The 9,075-nt window shown below is 32.2% G+C and overlaps 1 pseudogene; it reads left to right on the top strand.

Moving 5' to 3' along the window:
- Positions 1-5,945: 5,945 nt before the first annotated feature.
- Positions 5,946-8,531, top strand: LOC143563900 (pentatricopeptide repeat-containing protein At2g33680-like; annotated as a pseudogene).
- Positions 8,532-9,075: the final 544 nt, after the last annotated feature.

Genomic DNA, 9,075 nt, shown 5'->3' on the forward strand with positions numbered 1-9,075 from the left:
AGATTGATGTTTTTCGGCTGTTGATCGGAATGAGGATACGACTCCTTTGATATAATATTTTCCTCTATATAGTGCTCCAAACAACTTGTTTTATGTTAATTGGAAGTTTAATTACCTAAATTGAAGCACCGTTTCGTCATTTGGAACATTATTTCGATGTAAGTTTTCCATTAATCGATTTCCGATCAAAAGCCGTAAATCATCATTTCGAGAATTTGAAATTTGGAAAAAAAAAACTTAACGATGTTAAAATTTTTTTAGCGGAAGTCCTATAAAAGGTAGAAACGGTGACAACCATTTTATAAGATGAGATTGTTATTATTATTATTATTATTATTATTATTATTATTATTAACTATGTAATGACCAACTAAGTAATGCCGGGTACTCCGTACGCGGCTCTCATTGGTTAAAGGTAGCCCAAGTCGGCCACGAGTCCGGACTGATGGAGCCCCTAGTGGTTCACCTAATGAGGGATTTTCCGGATAAAACCCGACCCCCACGCCCGCCAAACAACACGACAATGAGGAGCCGGTAAAACTGTGTGAGATCAAGACTCGAACCCTGGCAAGCCATGGTCATCCATCATATCTCCCATGTAAATTGGTGATAGTGAGGTTTGAACCCCTACCTCTCACTAGTAAAGTGAGTCACATCCAATTTATATTATACTATTAACTAGTGACGGACCTACAGTGTAGCTACAGGGGTCGAGTGTTATATATACGATAAATTCTCGACCGACCCCTGAGAAATTTCAATGGCCCCTCTAACTTATTGGAAAATAGAGAAGAAAAAAAAATGACATATAAATGATAATCGGATTGAAGTTTTTTTTTCCGTTTACGGTCATAGTTGTATCAGGTGGAAATAAGAACAAAAGAGGGGATGATGGAGGAATAGTCCACTAGGGTTTTTTTTTAATTATCTAATTTAAAATATATCTCCCTATATAATAAAAAGAGTGGATTTTTAAGCAGTTATTTCTTACTTTTTATCAATTCTCTTTAAATTGTCACATGGCATTTTAACATATTTTATTTTTTTTCTTTTTTATTAAAATATTTTTCATTAAATCTTTTTAAATTGTCACATGCCATTTTGACATTTTTCTTATTTTATTCTTTTCATTAGATACTTTTTATCAAATATTTTAAAATTGACACATGACATTTTGGCATTTTTTTTTATTTTTTCATTTTCATTAAAATACTTTTAATCAAATCTCTTTAAATTGTCACATGCCATTTTGGCATTTTTTTTTATTTTTTCCTTTTCAATAAAATACTTTTCATCAAATCTTTTTAAATTGTCACATACCATTTTGGAATTTTTTTTTATTCTTTCCTTTTCATTAATATATTTTTTATCAAATATCTTTAAATTGTCACATGACATTTTGGCATATTTTTTATTTTTTCCTTTTCATTAAAATACTTTTCATCAAAACTCATTACATTGCCACATGGCATTTTAGCATTTTTTTACTTTTCCTTAAAATTAAAATTGAATTCATATATAGTGGGTTCTGTAAACAACTAGACTATGTCAAAGACAATTCTATTTCCAACCTTACGGCGTAAACCTAACAATTGTCTTTGGCTGATGCTCTTCTCAATCAGAATTCATGTGTAATCAATGTCTTCAACTTTAAAGGTAATTCTTAACCCTAATTTGTTGATGACAACTGGAATATATATGTAATCCTCAACGCTAATTCTATGATGACGACCGTTAATCGTATTCTAATGTAATCTGATTGGACTATACATATTCAATTTAAACGATTCCATAATGCATATTCAATTTACAGTTTCGATTGGAATATACATATTCATATGCAATCCTCAACCCTAATTCTATAATAATTATACCTTAATTCAATGTATAAATGCGATTAGACTATACATATTCAATTCACGATCATCATTTGTTTTTACATCCGTCTTATACATTAGAATTATAAGGTTTGTTTGATTTCTTTTTTTTACATGTGTTTCAATCGATATTCGTTAACATGAGTATCGGTTTATCGAATGCAACACAAAATTAAAACATTCATAGGAGATTCGTTGGTAAAAACATGGGTTTTGATAAATTAATTGTTAATTATCCTTTTGGTTCTTTGATTAAATCCAATTTATGAAATGGGACTTCTCAAATTTTATAACTTTGGTTTGAAACTAAAGAGTTCTATTCGGATTTCTATATAACTTTGTACAACATAGCCTAAGTTTGACTCAATCGATACGATGGTACAATGGTTTAATTCATCAAAATTCATCCTGTTCATCTAACTTTGTCATAAAGTAATCAAATAAACTTTTGATTGTTACAATTCGGATTGCTAACGTGATTTAAAAATTTGCGCAGATTGTCAAAAAACAACAGGGTTTTGATTTTGGCCAAATAAATGAAGAGTGTTGAGGAATTCGAACGTGGCTATGGTTCAAACTTGCCCAATAAAAGGTTACAGTTTTAAAAACCAGCTTCATATCATTATGATATCTTTTTATGGCCTTTATAGATCCAAGTGATATAAACAAGTTGGTAAGTTAACCATTTTATCCATTAAATGTCAATTATGGTTCTTTGTAGTGTAATATGCATTATAACGTTTTGTAAGTTTTGTAAAGTTTGTTAACTACTACAAAACACCAATGTTTATTACGTGTGTGCTATTGGTAATTTTATGATATTAACAAAAATGTTTGTAACTGTTTATATTATCATGTTTTTATCGTTTTTGTTTTATTATTACCATTTGTACTATATGTGTTTTTTTGTTTTTTTTTAATTATATATATTTTTATTAATTCGTATATCACACGGGTTCTAAACTAGTATACAATATTACAAGTACTATCCTCTGGAATTTTTCTTTATTTTAGTAATTTCAAAGTTAAGTGTTAAAAAGTGTGAAAATAATAAAATGTCTTATATTTAATAGGAATTTAAAAAGAAAGTTATGGTTTGGTTTACTTTATTTTTTTACTAACTAATGAAAGAAGGTATTTATTCTTTTTACTATATTATTTTATCTAATAGTTTTAAATAGTAATAAGTTGATCACATACCGTGTAAAAATATATATTAACGTACAAATGAAATTAGCGTGCTAAATATGAGAATCAAATAGAGTAATTATATATACAAGTAGAATAATTGTCATAGAGTAATTAATTATCATAGATTAATTATATAATTACTCTATGATAATTACTCCACTTATACATATAATTACTCTACTTGATTCACATGTTTAGCACGTTAATTTCATTTGTATTTGATCCAAACTCATGATTCCTTAGTTAAAAATTTATGTCTCATTCACTATATACCTTTCAGTAACATGTAAGTAATCTTTTTTTCAATTTCAGTTATACTACTATTCACATTTATACCTTAATTTCATATATAGTTGATCTGTTTTTACATAATTTATATATTATTTTGTGCATTGCTTGTATATATTTTAAGTCATAGACAAAGTTTATTCATATTTATCGCATATGTAAATCAATGTCCTTTTATTACTCTGCTTGTTGCCTTGTCTCCAGGAATGTCAAACTAGATGAGAAACACTTGTTTATTAATGTCAAACTAGATGTTATGGTTAGATTTCATAAAAATAACCCGTTAGAACAACTTTAGATATATTTTATATTAACTATGCACTTTACAAGATGTTTTATGTACAATTTTTGGTTATATGATATTTTATTTAATTGTTTTTTTATATGGCTCAACCCGATTTTGCCTGACCAAAATGGTCGAACCGGACTAGAAAGAAAAATTACATACCAATAGTCAAGTGAATATCGATCAAAATGATGATCCCTGTGAAATTATAGGATGAGTAACATTACAGAACTCATAAAAAATTTAAGAACTTGAAGTAACCGTTGAAAACAAATGTTTTTTTATAAATTTTTGTGTGTGTTAGTGTTATTTGAGTGTAGTTTTATCATTTTTTTATATCTATATTTACGATTACAATTTTGAAAATTAGTTTTTATACATATCTATGTTTTTTTTACAAATATGTAAATTTGTTAGTACATAAAATTTACACATATGTAAACTTGTGATTAATATATGTAATAAAATTCGTTTATATAAAATATGATAAAACGACTCTTAAATAATGTTAATATATAAAAAAATGTTTCGTTGTTAGGGGTGTGCACGGTTCGGTTATTAGCATTAACCCAACCTAACCGATCGGTTATCGGTTCGGTTCGGTTAATAACCAATATCAAATTTGGGCTAAAATTTTGCTTAAAAATACATGAAATGAATGCATAACTTAATGAAACAAATGTATAAATATATGAAATGGAGATATAAATGCATGTAAATTATAGTATTAAACTATTAATATATATAATACATGAAATAGAGGGAAAAAAGCTTGAAAATATTAAAAAATGAAGAGTTCGGTTCGGTTAATTTCGGTTAATTCGGTTCAGTTTCGTCGGTTTTCGGTTCGGTTTCGGTTAACGATTCGGTTATTGCTTACCCCTATTGGTTGTTAAGAGTTCTTAAGAGTTGTTAACTTTTTGAGAATTCTTAAATGATACCAACCCTACTATTAACTGAAAAAAGATAATATTATTAAGAAAAAATTACAAATTCTGTCCTTTTGAATATTCAAAATTATGGACTGGGTCCTTTATGAAAATGAGTTTCACTTTTTATCCTTTATTTGAATATTTGTCTTGGTTTTAGTCCTTTAAACTAACGGATGTTAAGTTTTTCAGTTAAGTCACTCCATGTGCCATGCACATGAGGGCATTTTAGTCTTTTAGCCATCTGAGGACTATTTGAGTAATATCTTAAAAGATTTGGTTCATCTATTCAAGCATATGCACTTCATCACTTTCACACCAAACCCTAAAATACACTCAACCTAATAACCATCACCATTACCACCACCATCACCACTACCACCACCCCACCCCCACCATTATCTTTTAACCCTCTTTACTTACCGCCGTCGATTATCACCGCCAGTTACATTGACGAAACCACGAGGAGGTTCGGACAGTCCTCTCATTCTACTCATGTCGAACACTCTGAACAATACAACTGCCGCCATCACCGTTTACCACTCTTGTCAGCGGCCTACCACCACCAACCTTTATTTGTCTTCATGGATCCGTGTCTTAGCCTGCAACAACCCCAAATCTGAAAACGATTTCACAGATCTGAAACCGACTTCACCGGAAAATTAACTTTACTTCACCGATATGCATCTATCTACACACAAATCTGCAAAGTCAAAAAGAGAGAGAGAGAGAGAGAGAGAATGAAGATGGTGTAGGTCGATTTACAGGTTTTAGATATCGTTATTCGGGCGTTTTTGGCCTCTGACGGGTTTCACGTTTTCTGGCTAACAAAGATGGGCAGCAGCAGTTTGGTTGTTGTGAAGCTCGCCTCCGAACAGAGAGGGACAGAGGGTTTGGTGGTAGAGGTAGCAGATCTTTTCTTCATCTTCGATTCCGTTCTTGCCATCAAAAATTGTGGCCGACGAGGGGCTGGCTGTAACCAGACATGCTGGTCGGCGTGAGGTTATGGTTGGAGATGGTGGGAGAGAAAGAATGTAAACTGGAAAATGATTGTATTTCTTTTAGTTTTTTTAATATCATTTATTTTATCTTAAATGCATAAGAGAACCAAATCTTTTAAGTTATTACACAAATAGTCCTCAAATGGCTAAAAAACTAAAATGCCCTCATGTGCAGGGCATATTGGGTGATTTAACTGAAAAACTTAACATTTGTTAGTGTAAAGGACTAAAACCGAGACAAATATCCAAATAAAGGATAAAAAGTGAAACTCATTTTCACAAAGGACCTAGTCCATAATTTCGAATATTTAAAAGGAAAAAATTTGTAAAATTTACGAATCAAATATTTACGAATCAAATCATCTTAGTCAGCATGCTCGAGACCAACACGTGGTTCACTGATTCGCTGGCAATAGCACCGATGAGGCATCGTTCATATTTGATCGTAACTCCTGCTGCTGCTGCCGCCGCTGCTAATGATGATTCTTCATGCTTATTAATATTCATGATTCGTAGCCGAACAGATTATCTGCTGCATGCCACGGCCAGTAGATTGAATTCGAACACAAACCATGCATCATATGGTGTTATTAGAACCCCAAATTAAAACAACCCAATTCTTAATTTCCCGCACATTATCCACCCTCGTAAACCACAATTCATTTCTAACCAACAATTTCACCTCATTGATTAACATTTCAAAGTCTATTGATTTACACCATTGCTGTAACACACACACTCTTAATAAGCTTATATCCTCATGCGCGAGTTCAAGATCACTTCATTTAGGTATTCAAGCTCATTCGTTTGTTTTAAAGATGGGTTTTTATTCACATGTGTATGTAAGTACTGCTCTTGTGGATATGTATAGTAATATCTGATGCGCATAAACTGTTCGATGAAATGCCTCACAGAAATGTGATCACTTGGAACTCTTTAATGTCAGGGTATCTTCACACCCGGTACGCGGATGTTTTGATTAACTTGTTTGTAGTAATGCTTAGTTTAGGGGTGTCCCCAACTTGTTATACGGTTTCGACTGTTCTTGTCGGGTGTTCGGAGTTGAAAGCGGTAGAATTAGGCCAGCAAATGCATTGTTTAGGTACAAAGTTAGGGGTTTTGTTTAATGTTGTGGTGGGTACAGCGTTGGTCGAGATGTACTGGAAATGTTCTAATGTTGAAGATTCTTGTAGAGTATTTGACTATTTGCCTAATAAAAATGATGTTACTTGGACCTCGATGATCAGTGGTTATACGCGGTATCAACAAACTGATAACGCAATGTGCATGATTAGAAGAATGATGGGTTCGGGTCGAAAACCGGATTCCATAACCTATAATACTTTGCTGACTTCGTTTTGTGACCCGAAGGATATGATTTATTGTGAGCAAATTCATTGTTGTGTTATAAAAGAAGGCTTACAATCTGATATGTAGAGTTAAGTGCCATTTTAGTACCTGTGGTTTGGCCAACTACGCAACTTTAGTACCTATTCTTTATTTTGTGCAAATGGCTACCTCAGTTTTAAAAAACTTGCATTTTTAGTACTTTTTTTCTAACCCCGTCTATTTTTTCCGTTAAGTTAGGGATAATTTGATAACTTCGTTATTTTCTTTGTTTTTTTCTTTTCTTCTAAACGCTTATATCTTGTAAACACGAAATCCACAAATCATAACATCAAAATCCAAATCCTAAATCCCCAAACCCTTTCTCCATATCATCATAGGGTTTGAATTTTTACGATATTTGGGGATTTAGGATTTGCATTTTGACGTTATGATTTGGGGATTTAGGGTTTACATGATATAAGCGTTAAAAAGAAAAGAAAAAAACGAAGAAAATAACGAAATTATCAAATTATCCCTAACTTAACGGAAAAAATAGACGGGGTTAGAAAAAAAGTACTAAAAATGCAAGTTTTTTAAAACTGAGGTAGCCATTTGCACAAAATAAAGAATAGGTACTAAAGTTGCGTAGTTGGCCAAACCACAGGTACTGAAATGGCACTTAACTCCTGATATGTATATAGCGGTTACTTTAGTGACTGTTTATTCACAATGTGGCTGTTGCTTACAAGACTTTTGCAATATCTGCTCAACTGTTCCAATAAAGAATAACATATCGTGTAATGCGATCATTTCTGGTTTTTCAAATGTGGGAAATGGTGACGAGGCGCTTAATTTCTTTATGGAAATGAGGCGGGCGGGTGTTAATATTGACTTTCTTACAATTGTAAGTGTTTTAAAAGTTATATGAATGATGTCACTTGTTGAAGAGGGTAGACAAATCCATGCTCGTATTATTAAGCCGGGTCATGATTCAAGTATGAACATAGAAAACGGGCTTATTTCGATGTATGCAAAATGTGGGAACATTAATAAAGCAAAATGTATATTCTCATTGATGGTTGACCATGATACGGTATCATGGAACTCACTTCTTTCAGGGTATGCTCAACACGGGTATGCTAAAGAAGCTGTTGAAGCATTTGACCAAATGTCAAAAGTCAAAGTCAAACCAGACTTGACCACGTTTCTTATAGTGATTTCTGCTTGTAGTCATGTGGGATGGGTACATAAGGGGCTAGAATACTTTAAGTTGATGAAAAATGATATTGATCTTGAACCGTTAAAAGCAGAACACTATGCGTGTATTTTTGATCTTTATGCTAGAGCGGGCTACTTAAACGAAGCAGAAGAAGTTATTAATATTATTCCGATAGAAGGGGGACCCGCAGTGTATAGAACTCTTTTAGGTGGTTGTAGAGTTTATGAAAATAAGGAAATTGGTGTCCGTTTGGCAAGAAAATTTGTGGGTTGCTTTCCTAATGATCCTGCAGGTTATGTGCAGTTATCATATATTTTGGCCACTGATGGTTACTGTGATGATTCTGCTGGAGTGCATAATTTCATGTGTGGTAAAGGAATGAAGAAAAAACTGGGCTGTAGCTGGATATAACTCATGTGTTGTAGTTTGAAATGTTGTTAAGCTCAAATATGTTTGTAAGTTCATTTCTTTTTAAAAACGAATATCAAGCAATAACTAACTTTTGTTGAATTTGAAATTCTTTTATCTATGATTAAATAAGTGATTCTATAATGTGACTGTTTATGTCTCATATAATTGTTTTGCCAATGTGCCATTCCGCGGTTGTAGTTTGTAATTCAGTCACAGTTACAGAAAATAATGTCATCGTATAACACTGGGGTAAAATTTATAGCTGGAAAAACAGATCTCATATATGGGCCAAAAAAGCATTTAAGCACAGTATATTGGTGAAACATATGTGTTTTGATGTATCAAAACCTATTGAAATTGATGGAAATATGGGTGAAAAATAAAACTTACTATGAAGATGGAAGAGATTGGTTATAGGAGAACAAGATAAGGTGAGTGCTAGGTTCATGCAGAGGTTTGACTTTTGGGAATCTGACTTCCAGGGTCATTGTTTGTGAAGACTGAGGTTGTGGTTCAGTTTCAAGATAAACATGGAAAATTTATT

This window comes from Bidens hawaiensis, unplaced genomic scaffold (assembly GCF_021521415.1).
Source record: "Bidens hawaiensis isolate Kalapana, Puna unplaced genomic scaffold, B.hawaiensis_p1.1 tig00021582_1, whole genome shotgun sequence".
In the NCBI taxonomy this organism is placed as follows: Eukaryota; Viridiplantae; Streptophyta; class Magnoliopsida; order Asterales; family Asteraceae; genus Bidens; species Bidens hawaiensis.